This window comes from Haliotis rubra, unplaced genomic scaffold, assembly GCF_003918875.1.
Source record: "Haliotis rubra isolate DU_JTF1 unplaced genomic scaffold, ASM391887v1 Scf60, whole genome shotgun sequence".
Taxonomy (NCBI): domain Eukaryota; kingdom Metazoa; phylum Mollusca; class Gastropoda; order Lepetellida; family Haliotidae; genus Haliotis; species Haliotis rubra.
The window spans coordinates 2153884-2175616 of NW_025767302.1; the positions used below are offsets into that span (position 1 = coordinate 2153884).

Below are 21733 nucleotides of genomic sequence, written 5' to 3' on the forward strand. Positions count from 1 at the left end.
ACACGTACAACTCGCACACCTGGCTGTTCTACCTGCAAGTGGCCCCCCCCGTAAAAGATAGCGTGCCGAATTGCATGTTTGAAATTTCACTACACATGCTTCTTGATTACCTGGCTGTCCTACCAGCAAGTGGTCCCCCTTCGTAATAGGTAGCGGTGAGGGACAACAAAATAATGATTGTTTGTTAAACAACTTTTTTATTCGGGTGTTCATAATTATGAGACAAATCATCAGAGTTGGTCTGTCAATTTCACGGGACTGTGCAAAATTTGGTTTTGTTGCAATTATTAGATTTTGTGTTAGTGAGCAATTCATCGGTCTAAATTGAAATCAAACGGACTACAACTCCATTTAAATTGAATAGGAGCCGTCATAAGCTGGGAGAACCTGAACCTGAGGAAAATATAGACCTGCTTCATTTGGGGCTTTTGCTTGCAGAAAGTGCTAGATGGAAGGAACCTAATATGGTTTAGTGACTGTAAGACATACTGGTATAAAAGGGAGCAGATGTTGTTTGACAATGTCAAGGTCAGTCAATACACTGATAATTAACAAGATTTGATAAAATATATCTTTGACATGATCTCAACAGTTAACAAGAACAATCAAAACTTGTGATCAGAAGTGGTGGGTCTTGGGTTCAAATTCCAAACGCTATGATCTTTGGTCTGTCAGCACCATGTCTGTGAGTGAGTGAGTGAGTTTAGTTTTACGCCGCATTCAGCAATATTCCAGCTATATGGCGGCGGTCTGGAAATAATTGAGTCTGGACTAGACAATCTAGTGATCAACAGCATGAGCATCGATCTGAGCAATTGGGAACCGATGACATGTGTCAACAAAGTCAGCGAGCCTGACCACTCGATCCCGTTAGTCGCCTCTTACGACAAGCATGGGCTACTGAAGATCAATATTCTAACCCGGACCTTCACGGGTCACCATGTCTGTGACAGATGGCATCACGTGATGAAGCCTTTTCCAATGTGGGATGAATCCTCCCCCCACATGCTGGGCTCGCTGAAATATTTTTCAAAGCGGTGCTGCTTAAACCAAACTGGCTCACCCCTAATACTAGCCTTGCTCCAAGGCTGTACTGAACACAGAGCCAATGGATGTATACTTATTCTATCATTCAAAGAAGGAAGTCTAGATAAGCAGACAGTACATCTAAGGGACCGTTCATAATGTATGGCTAGTTAGGCGGTGATGATGATTTGAGGGGGTTTGGGGTTGTCACCCAGTTTGTTCTGGGGAGCTAGGGGTCATCAATTTTGGACACATATACTAGGGGAAGTGTCAGCAATTTTGTACACAAAAATATGTTTAAAATAATGCTTAGAAATGATGGGGGGGTGTCATTGATTTTGTACATGACATGCAGGGGGGTCACTTAGTTTGTTCATATATTTTAGGGGGGTCATTCACATTGTACATGCTTCTCCATAAAAATCATCATCACCCCCCTAGCCATAAATTATGAATGGTCCCTAAGTACCCCAGTCTGTTATGTATTATTTTTAGGAATTATCATTAAAACTATTAATTTTAGAGACCTTAGAGACTTGTTCAAGTCTACCCTAATGCTTGCAAGCAGTGACCTGGTTCCCTCGAACACTATGATACACTATATTTGATGCCATTAGTATCAAATACATCAGGACGTCATGATGTCAATCACTGGATTTTCTGGTTCAGAATATTATTTGCGTAGCTCAGTTCAATGTTAAACGAACAAATAAATAAATAACAAAAAACAGTAAGGAACCCTAAAAAAGGGTCTACCATTGTCAGGTAAACAAAAAAACTATCCCAATAAATCTGTATTTATATGTTTGTTCTTATTTCTGAGTTTCTGGAGGAAGACTATTCAAATCTCTCTTCCCTAACACTTTAAATATCAGTAAAGAAAAACTTTTTCCACATTTCATCTTAAGTCTCATAAATATATTTTTTCTCAGTCTCATGGTCTGTGCAAGTGTGGACCAGATGTAATTGACTCTTTTTCTGACGTAAGTACGTGTCATCCACGCCCCCAAGGAACCGCGATAATGCCAGTTCCTCCGTCAAAACTCTAAAGAAGATCACTCCGCGCCAAATCTGACTAATTTATCATTTCTTATACCTTCTTCAAAAGAAAATTCATGCATTTTTCAAAACTAATTGTACAAGATTACAAAGTCTTACTCAATGCAGACATTCATATGAACCCTGTCTGCTGTGGGAAAGCGTAGTAGAAGTAAATAAAATCTCAACATGGCTTTCAGACAGCAGATAGATCACAGACAGTCATCTGCAGACTTAACTGGATTAATTAACTTGTTGCTCATTGGCATGATCAGCCAGCACTAAAGCAATTGACAGATTTGACTACACGCTAGCATGATCTGACTGAATCAGATCAAAATAGAAAGGTGTTTGCACTGTATGCAAAAACAGAGGCAGTAATATTGATCCTCATGTTTTTCTTCATGTCCGAAACCTTCCAGCCAGAAACATGCATCATGTACTAGAAAGGTGTATCATGTACCATTTTACTAGAAAGGTGTATCATGTAACATTTTACTAGAAACACGTATCACGTACCATTTTACTAGAAACATTAAGGCCTTTGCTATTTCAACCATACCATTAAGGCCTTTGATATTTCAACCATGCCATTAAGGCTATTTCAACCAAACCCTATATATTTCAATGATATTGTCAAGGCCTCTTCTGTTTGAACCATATCATCAAGGTCTGAACTATTTTAACTAATTCATCGAGACCTGTTAACAGACCTAAATACCATGCTGATAATACCATGGACCCAATCATGGACCCTACTATGTTCCATCCCAGGCATTCACTGTAGTTTCAGGATTCTCTATTCTGTAGCTATGGAGAAGAAGTTTTAAGTTAATTGATGGAACAGAAGAAATATGATAAGAAAGGAGTACAAGCTCACATCCATCTCTGAGCCAGGTTAGCTATAATCTGCATGCGTAAACAAAAGAAGGGTTGTAAAGGTCGAAGACTGGCTCAACAGTGCACTTGGGTGACGTAAACATGTCTAAATTATCACTGAGCAAATATTTACACTGTTCCCCAGAAAAGACTATATTAAGCCATCCTTACTATTAATATGATTTTAATAACTGATCATGTATCCACAGAAACTCCAAAATTAAGAAACCTTGGGATGAGTTTGCACAACATGCTAAAAGCAACATTCAACTTCATCATTACTTCAGTTATCCAAGCAAAGTCACAGAGGTACAGAAGCTCACCTTTCAGAAATATTTAACAACTTGAGTGATAATGAAGCTCAAGTAGTTGTGATGGTTCAAGCTGTTTGAATGGCATTTAGAAGTCGGCAAGTAGCAGTAAAGGGAATATATTTTTATGGATGACAAGTCCTTATTCTATCTTGATGCGACATTTCAGGATAGATATAGCTGTCAAGCAAGTGTTACCTTACTGTATTGTTTCACAGTAAGAATCACATAAACTAGCAATCATTCATTCTTCTTCTAGTTAACTTAGCAATGTACATATGCATATTTGATGGGCTGTATATCAAGCAGATTTTCATATGTAGGAGATCAAGACATTGTCACGAATAGAAACATGAGGTCATATTAACAAAGTTTTTAAACAAGGATGTGGGTATTGCACTAGACTTCACATGCAAGATGTATGCTACAACACTGAACAGTGGACTCTCAAGCCTCTAATAAAAATATGTTACACTTGATCACAAATGAGTGAGTATGGTTTTATGCTGCTTTTAGCAATATTCCAGCAATGTCACGGCGGGGAACACCAGAAATGGGCTTCACACATTGTACCCATGTGAGGAATCGAACCCGGGTCTTCGACATGACAAGCCAACGCTTTAACCACTAGGCTACTGCACCGCCCTGATCACAAATGACTCTTAGAGAGAAGGCTTCCATTTTGCCTGTTTCACACCTGTCACAGAAATTTTAACATGTGTCAAAAGGATTGATTTTAAGTGTTGTTGCATTTCTTCTTTTTTTTTTTTATATTCATCTTTTTTTAGGTACAAAACCATGACATTAAGTAACAGTCAAATATAACCATGCGTTTGTATACAGAGTTTGGCAAGCATATTATAACAAATTACATTGTAGGGAAATGGGTCGGTTGTATGTTAGTATTAATCAAACAATTGGTGACAATCAGACCAAAATCCAACAAATTTGGTAAAATTACAAGAAGAGATGGCATGTGTTCTCTCGATATTGTAAATATCAGCCTGAGTTGTTGCATTTCAGCCTGAGCAAGTGTTTGATGCAAGGGGCTTTTAAGATAGATGTACATAAGAACAGTTAAAAGAAATGGATGCCAAATGACAGTTGACAAAATAACCTAAAAAATGTTCAGTCTATATCATGAGCGTGGACACAAAAATTCCATTAACAATATTCATGCTATCAAGAACACAAGCTATTTTCAGCCATAGTTCATACTGAGTGACCTTGATTTGTGATATAGAATATACTGGCATGGAACATATGCAAGAAAGTAGTCATCTAAAGGTTGAAATTCTAACTCATTTACTCTGAAGTACATCAAACATCACTAACAGTTAACTGACTGACTGACTGAGTTTGGTTTTACGCTGCTTTCAGCAATATTCCAGCAACATCACAGCGGGGGACACCAGAAATGGGCTTCGCACATTGTGCCCATGTCGGGATTCAAACCCGGGTCTTTGGCGTGACGAGCCAATGCTTTAACCATTAGGCTACCCCACTGCCCCCACTAACAGTTAAAACTAGAACAAGAATAGGCAATCTTTGAGAACATTGGAATAGTTAGTTTTACATTAGTAAAGTAGGGTTCTAAGGGACTCAAAGGGAACACTAATGTTGGTTTGTTTTTGTTCAATATATGCAGTTCAGTTAATTTAAACAGAAGCCAGGACCAAAACAAAGTTTGTTATATCCATCAGTTAGATGCTTGATGGGCATTTAGAAGTTGGGAGGTAACACAACAACGTATGGTATGGATTTACACCTTCTTTATTGTTTACAACATGACATGTCTGGGCTACCTCTTGCCCCTTCATCAGGTGAATGACAATATGATTTACAAAACAAAATCTATATAGTGCATACAAGAGGCCATTGAGATGGAATTAAAGATTGAGATTTACAGCGATCAAAGAGATTAGGTGGCATGTTTATATTATAAATTGGTAAGTACAACAAAAGGTGTTTATACAGCGAAAAGGATATACATTGATTGGAAGCCACTTATGAAACAGGAAGACACACCTCAAAGCAAGTACAATGATTAGAAGCAGCATCGGAAAACATGTACAGTGAATTGGAAACTTGTAAAAGTCCATTTTTCTATGTACCAAGCATTGGGCAGGACATGGGAAGCTTTGGGCAGGAAATGGGAAGCATTGGGCAGGAAATGGGAAGCATTGGGTAGTTAGTTGTAAATGTGCTCCGTATACACATAGTTTACAATACTTGTATATACGCATGAATATCCTTTAACAGTATTCCAGGAATATCACAACTTGATGTATAAGGAAATGCAGCTTTGGTCAGACGTTAACACTTTTGTAAAAGCCAGGAGCAGAGGTATGGGATTATCAAACCAATAAACAATCAGGATCTTACAAAACAGAAACATATTCTGCTTCGATTGTTACTGTGAAAAACTGAACATCGAAAATCAGAATATAACATTAATCTCAACCGCTAAGTGACTTCATTATTGCCATGACAGTTCCCCAGTTGGCTACAATAGTGGTGATGGCATGGAAAATAACATCTACCACACATCAATACACACACTCAATGACTTCACCAGGACCAAGCATACAAACAGCCTGCACAAGCGGAAAAGAATTACCCTAACAAAATCCCCCTTGAGGGACGTCATCAAATAATCCATGTTTTATATGACAACTGCAGTATCAGGCGATAGATAAATCTTGGATTCCCTACACTTATTGTAACGGGTATTATGCAGATTTCCCGGCAATCTCTGTGTAAGGGGACATCTTTGTCAGATGCCGAGAACATAGGGTTCCAGTGGGCAAGCCACAAAGTAAGGGAACTCATCTAAATATCCTCGCTGAGACAATCCACTTTATTTGTTTTTTTATGCTTTAAGAAGAGTGAAAAACTACTTTGAAAGCTTTTAAACTTTCTAAAATGAGAACAAGATGTTTAATCATTATTAGTTTTAACTTTTATATTATTTGTTCAGGGAATCTCTGTGTTACATAAGGTTAAACGGATAAATCCTATTCCGATTTATTTGTTTGGTATTACAAAGTCATTCCATTCCCGTTAGAAGCTTTTGATCACAAAACAGTTTGCAAACTTTGAAAGGTTTTATGTAGGAGAATCGTTGGCACAAATGCAGCTTCCTTACTAGTTTACAATCCTTCGTTATAATGCATTCACTTTCCATGTGTTTCAGAATTCTAATTACATCCATAGAGATCGATGATCGGATATAGTATTGTTGGGAAGAATTATGAATGATCATCAAAATGAAAACTGTGTCAGTGATATTGAGATATTTTTAATTTTCATACACAATACACAAGATTTTGTCTGTATTAACAGGCTGCTTCTAAATGATGTTCAGGGTACTGTTTTAGCTAGTCATGCCTGCATACATGTGTCACCATTCACAAGTGTCATAGAATATGTTGCTTTTGTTTCTTTCAGACTTTTGCGGCATTTTTGCACAAAGATATTTTTCGATATCATCGAAAATCATTTAGTATTTAGTTAACAACCATTGATATGTTAATAGCCAGCTCTACATAGGGCATGCATAGAGGATTGTTCAGTATTCAATAATCAATATTTAGTTAACAATCATTGATCTGTTAATAGCTTGCCCTACATAGGGCATCCATAGAGGATTGTTCAGTATTTAATAATCAATATTTAGTTAACAATCATTGATCTGTTAATAGTCAGCCCTACATAGGGCATCCATAGAGGATTGTTCAGTGTTTAATAATCAATATTTAGTTAACAATCACTGATCTGTTAATAGCCAGCTCTACATAGGGCATGCATAGAGGATTGTTCAGTATTCAATAATCAATATTTAGTTAACAACCATTTATATCTTAATAGCCAGTTCTGCATAGGGCATCCATAGAGGATTGTTCAGTGTTTAATAATCAATATTTAGTTAACAATCACTGATCTGTTAATAGCCAGCTCTACATAGGGCATGCATAGAGGATTGTTCAGTATTCAATAATCAATATTTAGTTAACAACCATTTATATCTTAATAGCCAGTTCTGCATAGGGCATCCATAGAGGATTGTTCAGTGTTTAATAATCAATATTTAGTTAACAATCACTGATCTGTTAATAGCCAGCTCTACATAGGGCATGCATAGAGGATTGTTCAGTATTCAATAATCAATATTTAGTTAACAACCATTTATATCTTAATAGCCAGTTCTGCATAGGGCATCCATAGAGGATTGTTCAGTGTTTAATAATCAATATTTAGTTAACAATCACTGATCTGTTAATAGCCAGCTCTACATAGGGCATGCATAGAGGATTGTTCAGTATTCAATAATCAATATTTAGTTAACAACCATTTATATCTTAATAGCCAGTTCTGCATAGGGCATCCATAGAGGATTGTTCAGTGTTTAATAATCAATATTTAGTTAACAATCACTGATCTGTTAATAGCCAGCTCTACATAGGGCATGCATAGAGGATTGTTCAGTATTCAATAATCAATATTTAGTTAACAACCATTTATATCTTAATAGCCAGTTCTGCATAGGGCATCCATAGAGGATTGTTCAGTGTTTAATAATCAATATTTAGTTAACAATCACTGATCTGTTAATAGCCAGCTCTACATAGGGCATGCATAGAGGATTGTTCAGTATTCAATAATCAATATTTAGTTAACAACCATTTATATCTTAATAGCCAGTTCTGCATAGGGCATCCATAGAGGATTGTTCAGTGTTTAATAATCAATATTTAGTTAACAATCATTGACCTGTTAATAGCCAGCCCTACATAGGGCATCCATAGAGGATTGTTCAGTGTTTAATAATCAATATTTAGTTAAAGGTCACATGCAACGTAAAACACAACTTTGCAGATTCTGATACCTTTCGGTATGGACATACCGAAACAAATCGTCAAAAATGCAAATTCAACTTATAAAGTTGAAAAATAACGCGATGAAAAAAACGCCAAATCGAGTTCAAACGCGTTTCACTAATTTTCCCAGACTTTTCTGGGGAAACGGGTTTCAACAGCTGGGCTGGTTCATATGCACGTGCCCAAGTAAATAGGTTCGCAGCTTGGAAGCGGGTTGTCGGGTGAATACTCGGTGAAGGCTTTGGTGTGAGCTATTTTTCTAATGTTTTGTTGATATCTCACAGGCTGAGCTTTTTATATGTTATGACAGTAAATTAACTGTTATATAATTTCATTTGTCTATTTCACAACACGCGTTCTTCTTACCGGTGACACTTTCTCAGTTCGATACTTAAAAGCAATGTCATTATTTAGCGTTGCTGACAGAATTTCTAACTGTGATATAGATATGTCGTTGTCACAGACAAAACTCAATGTCTTGTTTTATTGACACCTGTGTGTCTGCCTGCCTGTCTGCTAATGACAATATTCAATACACAGCTGCTATCACTGACCACATGCAATTTGAACTTAACACCAATCAGGCTATACACCATAAACAAAATGCATTGATTTAGGCCCGAGTTCGGTCTCTGTCACATTATGTAATTACACAGACAGGCAGGTGTGATACTTGAACACATGACATGTTATGATGTCTGTTGATTGCAAAATGTTATACACTAAAAATGAGCATGTATTTACAAAACCCAACATCTCTCTATATATATACACACAATTAGCCGTGAAGGCATCTGCAAATGAACCAGCCGTTACACTTGAGTGCAGACCCACCAGCTCTGACTGGGTTCGGTATCCCGCTGCTTCATTTCTTGGTGATCTGTTAATAGCCAGCTCTACATAGGGCATGCATAGAGGATTGTTCAGTATTCAATAATCAATATTTAGTTAACAACCATTTATATCTTAATAGCCAGTTCTGCATAGGGCATCCATAGAGGATTGTTCAGTGTTTAATAATCAATATTTAGTTAACAATCACTGATCTGTTAATAGCCAGCTCTACATAGGGCATGCATAGAGGATTGTTCAGTATTCAATAATCAATATTTAGTTAACAACCATTTATATCTTAATAGCCAGTTCTGCATAGGGCATCCATAGAGGATTGTTCAGTGTTTAATAATCAATATTTAGTTAACAATCACTGATCTGTTAATAGCCAGCCCTACATAGGGCATCCATAGAGGATTGTTCAGTATTTAATGATCAATATTTAGTTAACAATCACTGATATATTAATAGCCAGCTCTACATAGGGCATCCATAGAGGATTGTTCAGTATTTAATGATCAATATTAAGTTAACAATCATTGATCTGTTAAAAGGTTACCCTACATAGGTCAGTTTCATGGAAAACATCACTTAAGTGGTCACTAGCTCCTGGAAACATTAATGACTTACTGTTTTCTATGACATCTGGCCAATTTGTAACACAACAGGCTTAAAAATACAGTGTAACTGTTTTATCTCGAACCAAGCTGGGGGAACCTGTTGTTTGGACTTTCGAGCTGACTAGGCATGAAATTCCTGCCAGATCTAGCAACAGTATCACAGACATACAGCAATATAATTACACATACAAGAAATTCATAACACCTGTCAAGTTGGTACTGTGTCCACGGTCCAAGGTAGTAAGGACTATTATTATTAGAATTCAACATAAAACAGCAAATTTGTATGTATCTATATAATATTTTTCAGATTAGAAAATACATTTGTACATTCGACATAATGTTATTTGAGATATTCTTTAATTGATGTAACAATGGTGAAGAATCAGCTGGTTAGGAAAGATTGTACTGTCAAAAGTATAAAGGGGAACATTTATAGATGTAATTTTGTAGTCCGAAGAAAATGACGTTTCGGAAAATATTCTTACTCCTTCATCAGGAAATTTGGCATTTGGGAGTATATTCCAGCTCCTTCATCAGTAAGCACAATGTTTTTGGTTATATCCACCTGATGAAAGGGGCAGTGGGCTAACCTAGTGAATAAAGTCAGAGGTACAGATAAGCTGCGTATCTGCGTATATTACGCAAATATTCACGTGAAAACTCAATTCCTAATAAGTATATTGCGTACAAGTACGCTTCAAATTTTGTAAATACTCAATAAATTTGATCTTACATGGGTACAAACGAAATAGATAAATAACTGAGGTATATTAAGAGGTTCTATTTCAGCACATGAACTTGGCAACTTGCAGTCTTTCTCATCATTTGTCATATTACAGATCAAACATAAATAACAAACACTTAAACCAACATTTAAACTTGATTATATTTGTACAATTAATGGAAAATGGCAAAATACCCAATCGAGTCTGAGTGCGATGAGTACAATTTATTTGGTTACTCAAAGGGAAATTAGGATACCCAATTGAGATGAACACAAATGGGTACATAACTCAATGACTCAAAAAGTTATCTGTAGCTCCGTAAAGTGTTCGCTCGTCGCACTGAAACCCAGGTTCGTTTCCCCACATGGGTGCAATATTGCTGGAACAAACCAAACTCACTTACTCACTTACACCTGATGAAAGGGCGAATGAAACATCTTAGTCCTCATATTGCTAAAGTTGACATCCATAAATTTCCCCCTTTTATGTGTATCACTTCTAAATGCAATTCAAAGATTTTGTCAAAAGGACACAGGTCCCCACATGGGTGCAATATTGCTGGAACAAACCAAACTCACTTACTCACTTACACCTGATGAAAGGGCGAATGAAACATCTTGGTCCTCATATTGCTAAAGTTGACATCCATAAATTTCCACCTTTTATGTGTATCACTTCTAAATGCAATTCAAAGATTTTGTCAAAAGGACACAGGTTCTTTCAACACATTTAGCAGCGGATATCATATGATTTGGTTGATGAGCAATGTTGTTTGTCATTGAAGATGTATTTCGTTCTTTCAGTAAAGTATAATTAATCCAGATAATACTTCCATGTATCTCGTCTATTTACAGGAACGTGGCCTGCAGGGGAATTAAGCATGTGATCTTTTTGAATCTACTGGAACCTTTTATTTCATGTCAAGTGGGTCTTTCTTTGGAAATTATATTGGCTATGACTGCCTTTTATCAGAGAATCATTTTTCTCAACTATAGGTCAAGCTTGTCACCAATAATCCAGTCAATCTGGCAGAACTGGATACAGTGTCTGGGTGAATGGCAGCTGCCAGATTTCACACAGGACCGTGATAGTCTGTCTAGACAGTGGTTGCGCCTGGATAGAGGTAGTGACTGGGGTACTGGCGGCGTGTAAATGTATGATTTTAGGATGAATGAGCAAAGAAGCATGCTGATCAGTGCAAGGGTGTCAGTGAGGGGCAAGTGAGTGGTGTTGGTGATGAGCTTGGGGGCAAGTGAGCGATGACGGAGGAAAGAGTGAGTGAGTGAGTGAGTGAGTGAGTGAGTATGGTTTTATGCTGCTTTTAGCAATATTCCAGCAGTATCAAGGCAGGTGACATTAGAAATGGGCATCAAACATTGTACCTATGTGAGGAATTGAACCCAGGTCTTCGGCTACCCCACTTCCCAAGGAAAGTGTGAGTGAGAAGGCAAGTGATGCATTTAGGGTCCAGCAGGCAATCACATAGAGAGGACAAGTGAAGTGCTATAGAACAGAGACAGGAGCAAGTAAGGGACCAGTGAATGATGTAGGGGCAAAAGAGGGGCAATACATAAGAGAAAGAGGGGCAATACATCAGAGGATGGCAGGCACGTGAGGGGGAAATGAGTGATGTAGGGGCAAAAGAGGGGCAATACATCACAGAAAGAGGGGTAATTGAATGGCAATACATTGAAGGACAATACATAAGAAAAAGATGGGCAAATGAGGGTCAATGCATAAGAGGAAGAGGCAAATGTGGGGCAACACATCACATAACAAGGGGCAAGTGAGGGGCAATACTTCAGAAAAGGAGCAGCAAGTGAGGGGCAATACAAGTGAGTGATGTTGGGGCAATTCAGGGGAAATCCACTAGAAAGTGGCAAGTATGGGGCAAAACATTAGAGAGAGAAAGGCAAGTAAGTCAGTTTAAGGGCAAGTTCGTGAATAATGAGCAACTGACTGCATAAACAAAGGGGCAAATGAAGGGCAAGACATTAGAGAGAGGGGCCAGGGAATGGCAATATATCAGAGAGAAGGACAATGCATCTCATAGACGATCAAGTATACGGCATTACATCAGAGAAAAGGGCAAATGGGGGAAATAAATCAGAGAAAGTGAATCGGTTTGGAAGCAAGTTCATAAGTCTGCAAGTATTCAAGATTGAAGCAGATGATCCAGTGAGGGCCATCACAAATGTTAATCTACACAAACAGGATAAATGACATCAACCTAATCTGCAAGCCAGACCAACAGATCTAGCATATGACCCAGTATGAAAAGCATGGTATGCTGAAGACTCTACTTTGGATCTTCAGAATACACTTACAAAGTAAAACTGTAGAGGTGAATGATTTGATGGTACTTATGATTCAAATTTCTAATTTCTCTGATGGATTGTGATATTTCTTATAAAAGACTCTTACTGACAACCAGTGTCCTTGATCTGCAAAGATCTTGGCAAGAATTGTCCTTTATCAATCAGTGCTTGTGGTAACTAAGCTGACCAACAGAATGAACTTGCTTGATCATCAATTGTATCTCAGTTGCATGAATCCAGGACAAAATCCACCCCAAAATTGCAACCTAGGACAAAATCCACCCGGACAATATTCCACCCCTAATAAATTCCACCCTAAGAAAAAAAAACTAATGACATGTTCAGACACAGAAATGAATTTTATTCATATCAGTCATTCATAATCGATAACAAAAACAACCAAAATACATATGTAAGCACATTTTTGCATATATAAATATGACAATTGCACATTTTCACATTTCACATTTATGAATCATTCATGCATCAATACATATATAAATATGACAACAGCATATATTCTTCACTTCCATTTGTTGACTTGCTCTCTTTCTTCTTTATGTACGAATAACCCTGATATAACAACTTCGAACCACCCTGGTTGTTCCGTATCACAAATGTGACAAATGGAGAAACCTTTCATGTTTGAAACAACATCTAGGAACAACAGCCAATTAGCAAAACGTAAATGCTTGCAATGCTTGTGAAAAACAACTTGATCAAAGATCAGGACACACTAAAACTTTTAACAATAGCAATTTGAGAAGGGTTGATTTTGTCTATTTTTTTGTTAAGAAGAGGTGGATTTTGTCCGGGGTGGCAATTTTGGGGTGGAATTTGTCCGGGTGGATTTTGTCCGGTCACCCAGTTGCATAGATTGGTGCAATAATTCCAATCACTAGATTGTCTTGTCCAATACTGATCATCATGATATATGGCACATGGCCGAGGACAGTGTTAGATAACAAACAAAACCTGTGTGCATCTTGTCGTGTCCTGGAACCTCGGAGCTCTGATGTTTATCGACAGCTGTTATGTTCCGAAATAAGACACAGCAATATCTCAGACAAAGGGGTGTAACGCTTGTAAGTCTATAGTCTAGGTTATAACACTTGCTTGTTTCATATTTTATTTATTTCATAACTTTATCTGTTGACCAAGTAACAATGCTTTAACCACTTGCGTATCAGCTACAGTTATTACTTCATTATGAAAGATGGTGGCACGTGTGTCCAGTCACTCTTGACCTGTTAGCTGGACCCATGTCCTGTCATGTACGTCTGGTTGGTGTGATGGAGTGGGGGGTCCTGTCAGTCTACCCTTCATCTTGTGTGTTGAAGTACCAAGGGAGCGGAGCAGATACAACCCTTCAAACACTTGTCAAACTCTTTCCCAACTAATCAAACACTCTTGACTTTATCCCAATCCAACATAATACAACTTCTCCAAACACCTTGCCCTTTTCTTTGAAAACTTAACATTTTCACACCGTGAATGAACTTCTTTTTTCAACAAGAAAAACTTTCATGACATTGGCCTTATTTAGCTCAGCTGGTTCAGAATGTATCTTCACCAGTTTGAGTATGCTTAATGTTCAAGACATCCGCTTGCCTTAAACGCGACTTGCACATGCATTCACCTGGTTCATTGTTAACTGACACACATTCTCTGTTAGCTGTAAAGCAAGCCAGCACAGATTGGCTTACGGGATAGGACTGAGACACTAAAAGTGTCTAGGCAGCAAGATGATGCTCATCAGTGGGTAAACACCATCAACAGGAAGTCATTCATGGCCTCAGCGTCTACATTTGTTACTGTGCCAATCATTTTGAGATTTGTCTGGAGTGACGCCATAAACTAACACGGATGCTGCAAACATTTTGATTGTTCAATAAAAACTGTCAATAGATCAGTGTAAAAAAGACGGATAAAGATAAATGGATTTTTTTGTATACACAGCATACGAGAGAAGGTTTTGACTGTTTGCAGGAGAAGAAACCTTGGAGTTATGGTAATTGCTACAAACATCAGTCATAAAAAGAATGAAATGGATCCTGGAATATATTCGCTCCACTGGTTCCTGATCCACAGAGTGGTATCACTCAGACTGGTACTGTCAGTCTGTGGGGAACAGGTGGCCCAGTGGGAGCTGCAGTAACTGATCCTGGGTTCAGATCCACATGCAGTGGTATCACTCAGACTGGTACTGTCAGTCTGTGGGGAACAGGTGGCCCAGTGGGAGCTGCAGTAACTGATCCTGGGTTCAGATCCACATGCAGTGGTATCACTCAGACTGGTACTGTCAGTCTGTGGGGAACAGGTGGCCCAGTGGGAGCTGCAGTAACTGATCCTGGGTTCAGATCCACATGCAGTGGTATCACTCAGACTGGTACTGTCAGTCTGTGGGGAACAGGTGGCCCAGTGGGAGCTGCAGTAACTGATCCTGGGTTCAGATCCACATGCAGTGGTATCACTCAGACTGGTACTGTCAGTCTGTGGGGAACAGTGGCCCAGTGGGAGCTGCAGTAACTGATCCTGGGTTCAGATCCCAGATTCATTAATTACTCACTTAAACATGGGTGATAAATTCTATTTAGGATGTAACTCCTCAAAATTATACCTGCTGTGCAGGAATGAATATTGTTAGATGATGATTTCAAATAGTAATAGAGTATTACATTAGAATAGAAGCCAACCATGCTTATCGTAGAAGACCACTAATGAAATGGAGTGGGTAGCTTGCTTGCTGACTTTGTTGATGAATGCTCATGATGTCAATCACTGGACAGTCAGTTCAACATTTGATAATTTACAGATGTTGTCTTACAGTTATACGTACAAACAAATAAACAAAAGGTAACCATATTTTTCTTAATTTGAGGCTTAGAGACATTTTGCTGACCAATTAGCTGTGGTAATTTGCTGTTTATGGCCATACAGCTGTATATGGTTTAATGAACATTACATGCTGGTTCTGCCGGACATGATGTATATTGTCAGTATAAAATGTACAGGATTTGTTTTCTCTATGGGGCTTTGAGTGAGTGAGTGAGTGAGTGAGTGAGTGAGTGAGTGAGTGAGTGAGTGAGTGAGTGAGTGAGTGAGTGAGTGAGTGAGTGAGTGAGTGAGTGAGTGAGTGAGTGAGTGAGTGAGTGAGTGAGTGAGTGAGTGAGTGAGTGAGTGAGTGAGTGAGTGAGTGAGTGAGTGAGTGAGTGAGTGAGTGAGTGAGTGAGTGTGGTTTTAGGCTGCTTTTAGCACTATTCCAGCAATATCATGGCGGGGGACACCAAACATGGGCTACACACATTGTACTCATTTGGGGAGCAAATGCTGTAACCACTAGGCTACCCTACTGCCACCACGGGGCTTAGAAGTAACCATTGCAACACATACAATATAATTGAAAAATTATTATTGAGAAACCTAACATTTATTTTTCCATAGGTTACAAAGTTAAACATATTTGTCCAAACTGTCAAAAGGTTATGCAAATCAACAAAACTATTATCAATATATTTCCTCTTGTCAATATTAATGGCTGTGGTTGGCTAAACCCACAAAACAAATAGGTTTCGTTAATATTAGCATCCCCATCATACATGGTATATCCCAACAGATGCTGGATAGATAGGATGTTTGACGACACTGAGGAAATATAGGCTTAGCCTGGAAAAAAGAATCTGCTGACATCAATTTTATTTCCAGAGACAACATGACAGATTGTGATGACAAGGTATCCTTACTTGCCTAAGATAGACCAACATGTAAGAGAAGTCTGTGAACAACAAGATGTACTGAAAAATGCGGGGCGGGCACTTCCTGCTAGACACAGTAAAATCATCTACAACTCTTCCATCAGCTCAAACAGCTCTCCCTTCAGTTCACTGGGGACAAATGTACCAACACCAGCTCAGAACAAAAATTAAAAAATTCAAGAACACTATCTCCATGTAAATCACGTGAATGTCATGTCATGAGAAGTCTTCAAAACTGTCAACAAAGTTTTACCCAGGTATATTCAAAATTTGAGAAATTAAACTCAATCAACCTACTCCCTCAGGCAGGACCATACAACAGAAATCCCAAGTGGAAAATCTTTTCCAAATTCTGGAGGAACACATTTGTTTACAAGGCTTCATGAGTCTGTATTTGTCTGGTGAATGATCCTTAAAAAGTTTAATCATGTTGTGATATCTGTTGACTTCTTGGATCTAGTCAGTCTCCATATGTCAATGTTCTGTATATAAATTAAATATTCAATCTCTCTTGTGACTGTCCCTGTCTTAAGCAGTTTATGGCAGAAAATTTAACGTATTCTTCTTAAGTTAAATGTTATTATGAGCTTGTTTTCATCTCACTGAAAGTGTGAAGCCCATTTCTGGTGCCCCCCGCCATGATATTGCTAGAATATTGCTAAAAGTGGTGTAAGACTATACTCACTCATTTACTCACTCAATCTGAAAATCTGTATTTTGGAAAAGTATTTCTGAAGGGCTGAAGTTGTTAATTGAATTGCATGCTTTATAAAGTTTCATGTATCCTGCACCTTATACTCCTTTGTCATGGTAAAGATAAGTTTATGATATCAAAGCTCCAGATAAGGTGAACATCAGCATTCACCATAATCCAAACACTTTTGAGTTGCTTACAAGTGAGTGAGTGAGTTTAGTTTTAGGCTGCACTCAGCAATATTCCAGCTATATGGTGGCAGTCTGTAAATAAGTCTGGGCCAGACAATCCAGTGATCAACAGCATGAGCATTGATCTGCGCAAATGGGAACCGATGATATATGTCAACCAAGCCAGCGAGCCTGACCACCCGATCCCGTTAGTCGCCTCCTACGACAAGCATGGGTTATTGAAGATCAATATTCTAACCCAGACCTTCATTGGTCCATGCTTACAAATATGCATCTATAAAAGTGCACTATTGTAGCAACACTATATATAAAATGTTGTTACCCAGAGTAGCCTTTGCAGATGTAAAAACACATGTAGATCCAGGTTAGTATTTGTCTTCAGCAACCCATGCTTGTCGTAAGAAGGGACTAAAGGGATCGGGTGGTCAGGCTTGCTGACTTGGTTGACATGTCATCGTATCCCAATTGCCAACATCGACGCTCATGCTGTTGATCACTGGATTGTCTGGCCCAGACTTAATTATTTACAGACTGCAGCCATGTAGCTGGAATATTGCAAAGTGTGGTATAAAACTGAACTCACTCAATTTATGATTGAACATCACTTAAACATGGATTCTACTGTAATGAATTATACACCTAAGTTCACTCACTTGTCAATACGAAACCTACTTGGCTGAGATGAGGTTAAGGATATGCGTCAGATGCAGATTAGAAATCATCATAATATATGAAAAGAATATGTGTAAAAGATTTACTCATTTGTTAGAAATAACCAATAAATTGTACCAATTGTTAGATATAGCAGTTTTGAATATTCAAAGAAAACTATGAACACCCAATGGATGCTAACATATCCAGTAAAGATTAAATGGTTAAAAGAATTATTTGGAGCTCTGGGATATCAATTTGTCAAATAAATATGTTAAAACAATTTCCGACATAAAGACAATATCATTATTAACTGAGATGTATTTTTTGACGGTCCCTTGACATCAGTTCCGTTTCATAATGGCCACAAGGTTGCTCTGAAGTGTTGAGGCTTGCAAGCCATCTGACATGAGCATCATCCGCAATGAAATTTAGTTGCCACTCAACAGAAAAAAAATAGGATCCTGCCAGACAAATTTTCACACATGGATCAATTAAGGCCAAAAAGGACACATGTCTTCATGATCTAAGGCAGTAACGGATTAATGGAAAACATAAATGTCAGTACCATAGTGATTTAAGGTATATCACTGCCAAATGATCAGAAAAATGGAGAGAAAGTAAATGAATGTTTTATGCCATTGACAGCCAGACTTAAGGTATTTTATTGTCGTAAATATATAACCATGGACCAGAGCAACTCATGATACAAAAGTGCATCAGAGAATGACAGGCCATAACAGTGTGGATAATCTCAGGCCATGGCTTGCGACACTTTGAAGGCATTATACCATCAAGTTGCTTCCCTTTGCTCAGTGGAAGGATCAGCTGCTCAAGGGTTTGAATCCATCCATCAACCTATCATCCCATTGTCTGGCTTGTGGCTTTCATCAAAATAGTATGCATTACTTACTGGAGTTATTTTAGTCTCAATCTAAAGATAGGCTGGTATTGTGATACACTGATATACAGTGTTACAAATGTAGTCTAACTAAACTCAATGATGCACTGGGTTCTGATGGCAAGCGTTACTGGAGATCCTTTTTGCACAACAATCTTCAACAGAGTCACAACTACTTGAGGACATCGACATATGAGGGACATTAACACTGAAATATTAACCATATGAAGAAACATGTCTACAATTGTCTAGTTTCAATCAGGCAGTTTCTCATGCTGACTCAGAAACCAAAATATTTGATGCTGAATCTACAATGCTTTCAAAAGTCTAGTTTTCTTTAGTTTTAGAAAAGAGATTTAGAGATGCTCTGGTGTTCTTTCAACAATATAAACTCCATTTTGAAATTACATTTTAAATATTCCATGATACACAAACCGGGTTCTCATCCGTCAACTATTTAGTTTTTCTAATCACGGGGGATTTACAATCAGGGGACTGCAACACAAATACTTATCATCAAAGTATGTCTAGTCACTGGAGGGGTCTTATATGGGAGGTGAGGTGAGGTGAAATTAGGCTTAACATTGTGCTTGAGAATATTTCGCTCATATGACGACATGCATGTGTGTGTATGTGTATGTGTGGCTGTTTGTACTAGCCCAGACTTAAGCTGGTTTTATAGTGCTAGCCCACTGAGATACCATGCCGCAGTGAAGCATGAATACCCCACTCAGACACATTATACTGACTCCGAGCCGACCAGTCCTTGTACCCATTAAAGCCGAGCACTAGGCAGGGACCAACAAGTACCATATTTTAACGTCTTTTTGTGTGACGCGGTAGGGGATCGAACCCGTGACCTTCCACGCTCTCCCTTATAAGGGAAAGGCATGAAATAAGTTCAACACTGACCAAGTTCATTCCAGAAAACCTGATTCTTTCATATTACTGTAGTAAATCTATCATGGCTTGACACATTGACTACAGTGATATGTCAGAATCAGATATTCCCTAACTTCATTTGAGCAGCATATACCAATCTGCATCAATCATCAATTATGACTCCTGTATGATTCTGGAGACCTACTGCCCTGAAAACACACACATAGGAAACGTGAAAGTCTTCCTTGGGAAAAGTAATATATATTTACACCTACTTTCCCCATAAAGTCGTGATTAACATCGGTTTCAGTGTAACAGCCTGGCTAAATTGGGTATCATTACCATGACAAACAGCAGGAAATGGCCTCACTGCTGCACTCTCTGTTCTCTTTTATGCCAAGTCATTTATTTTGTCTGATAATTTACATAGATAGGTTTCACAATCTGTGCTCCGTTGCTGACATGCTTTCTCTTATGACCTTGTTAGGGTCCATTATGTCCGTCCCTGCTCATATCCGTTTCAGACACACTTGAACACAACTCCAAACACAGACAGAAGAGTTGTTTCCGTCTTATCAAAGATTCGCTTTCTTCACTTTGAAAAGGGATTTCCTCCGTAGAATTGTAAATACAGTTTTATTCATAAGAACTAATTCTGATGCTGGCAGCAGTTCATAGTGATTGATTATATCAGATTCAGTGGAAATCAAACTTTAAATACCCCTTGGATAAACACAGGCGGGAAATTCAGACGAAATCAATGCCAAATGGTGCTGGCCAATTTAACATGTCAATAGTTGTTGGGATAACAGTGTCTGTCTGATATCGTGTTTCTGTTTACTGTGTACAATCGGCAAAAGGAGACCTGACATATATTGGCATGTATATGTTCATCAGCAACTGCACAGTAACTGATGGTGAGAATGTTGCGAGATAAGCAGTGGTTCAGATATATTTATCTATATCATAAAACTTTTTGAAAATTTTATGTACAGTGGTCTGTCCCAAACAAGTCATAAGAAGACACACTGAAATTTTTATGTTTACTTTTCTTGGTGGCAATTTATCATACTATTATTTATCAGCCATCATTAATATGGCCTTCTCACCTCCATGAGTAAGTTTTGTTTTATGCTGCTTTTAGCAATATTCCAGCAATATCATAGCAGGGGACACCAGACTGACTGACTGAGTTTAGTTTTACGCCGCTTTTAGCAATATTCCAGCAATATCACGGCGGGGGACACCAGAAATGGGCTTCACATATTGTGCCCATGTGGGGAATCGAAACTGGGTCTTAGCAATGATGAGCGAACGCTTTAACTCCTAGGCTACCCCCCACTCCTACATACCTCCATGAACAATCTAATAGACACAAATTTCTCTGGGACAAAAAAATACTGCTTCCTGGCCATTTATTAATGTAATATGCTATACATTTGTTTTCATGTTGTGAGGCAAGGGTAGAACTTATACAATGAAAGCATTCAAAACCCTTTTGAAAACTTCTTTGAGAGGCATTTAGAAGTTCGACCAGTAAGGAAGGATAACAATATATGGATGAACAACTTCTTTATTACCGTGTGAACGATGTTTTGCTGTAGGTTCTAACACTGTTATCAAGCAAGTGAGGAACCTACACCGAAACGTCGCTCCCACTGTAATAAAGTTGTTCATCTATAATTGTTATCTTCCATTAAAACCATTTTAATATTCCCTATTCTTTCATGGAATTCTGAATGGGGCACAAACATGCATTAGATACCTATTCTGTGATGGAATTCCCAAAGGATCCCAAGCACACAAGGGATACCTATTTTGCTTCAAAATCTTCCCCCAGTAATTCAAGAGAGGAAGGGTCCTCAAATGAGAATTGATGCACAATTACAATTTTTTAGGAGCCTTTAGTGCAGGAGAACTTGAAATTCCTGATGACATGGTGCTGAAATGGGTAAACATTTGATTGAATCATTCAACTCTAAAGTTTCTTTTCAAAGACAATGTGTGGGAAGAGAAACTGTCAGG

At 38.2% G+C, this 21733-nt stretch overlaps 1 protein-coding gene across 1 annotated transcript in view; it reads right to left on the reverse strand.

Moving 5' to 3' along the window:
* The window catches only part of LOC124255454 (focadhesin-like), a 531258-nt gene that overhangs the window by 44213 nt on the left and 465312 nt on the right, over positions 1-21733 (reverse strand). The window lies entirely within an intron of this gene.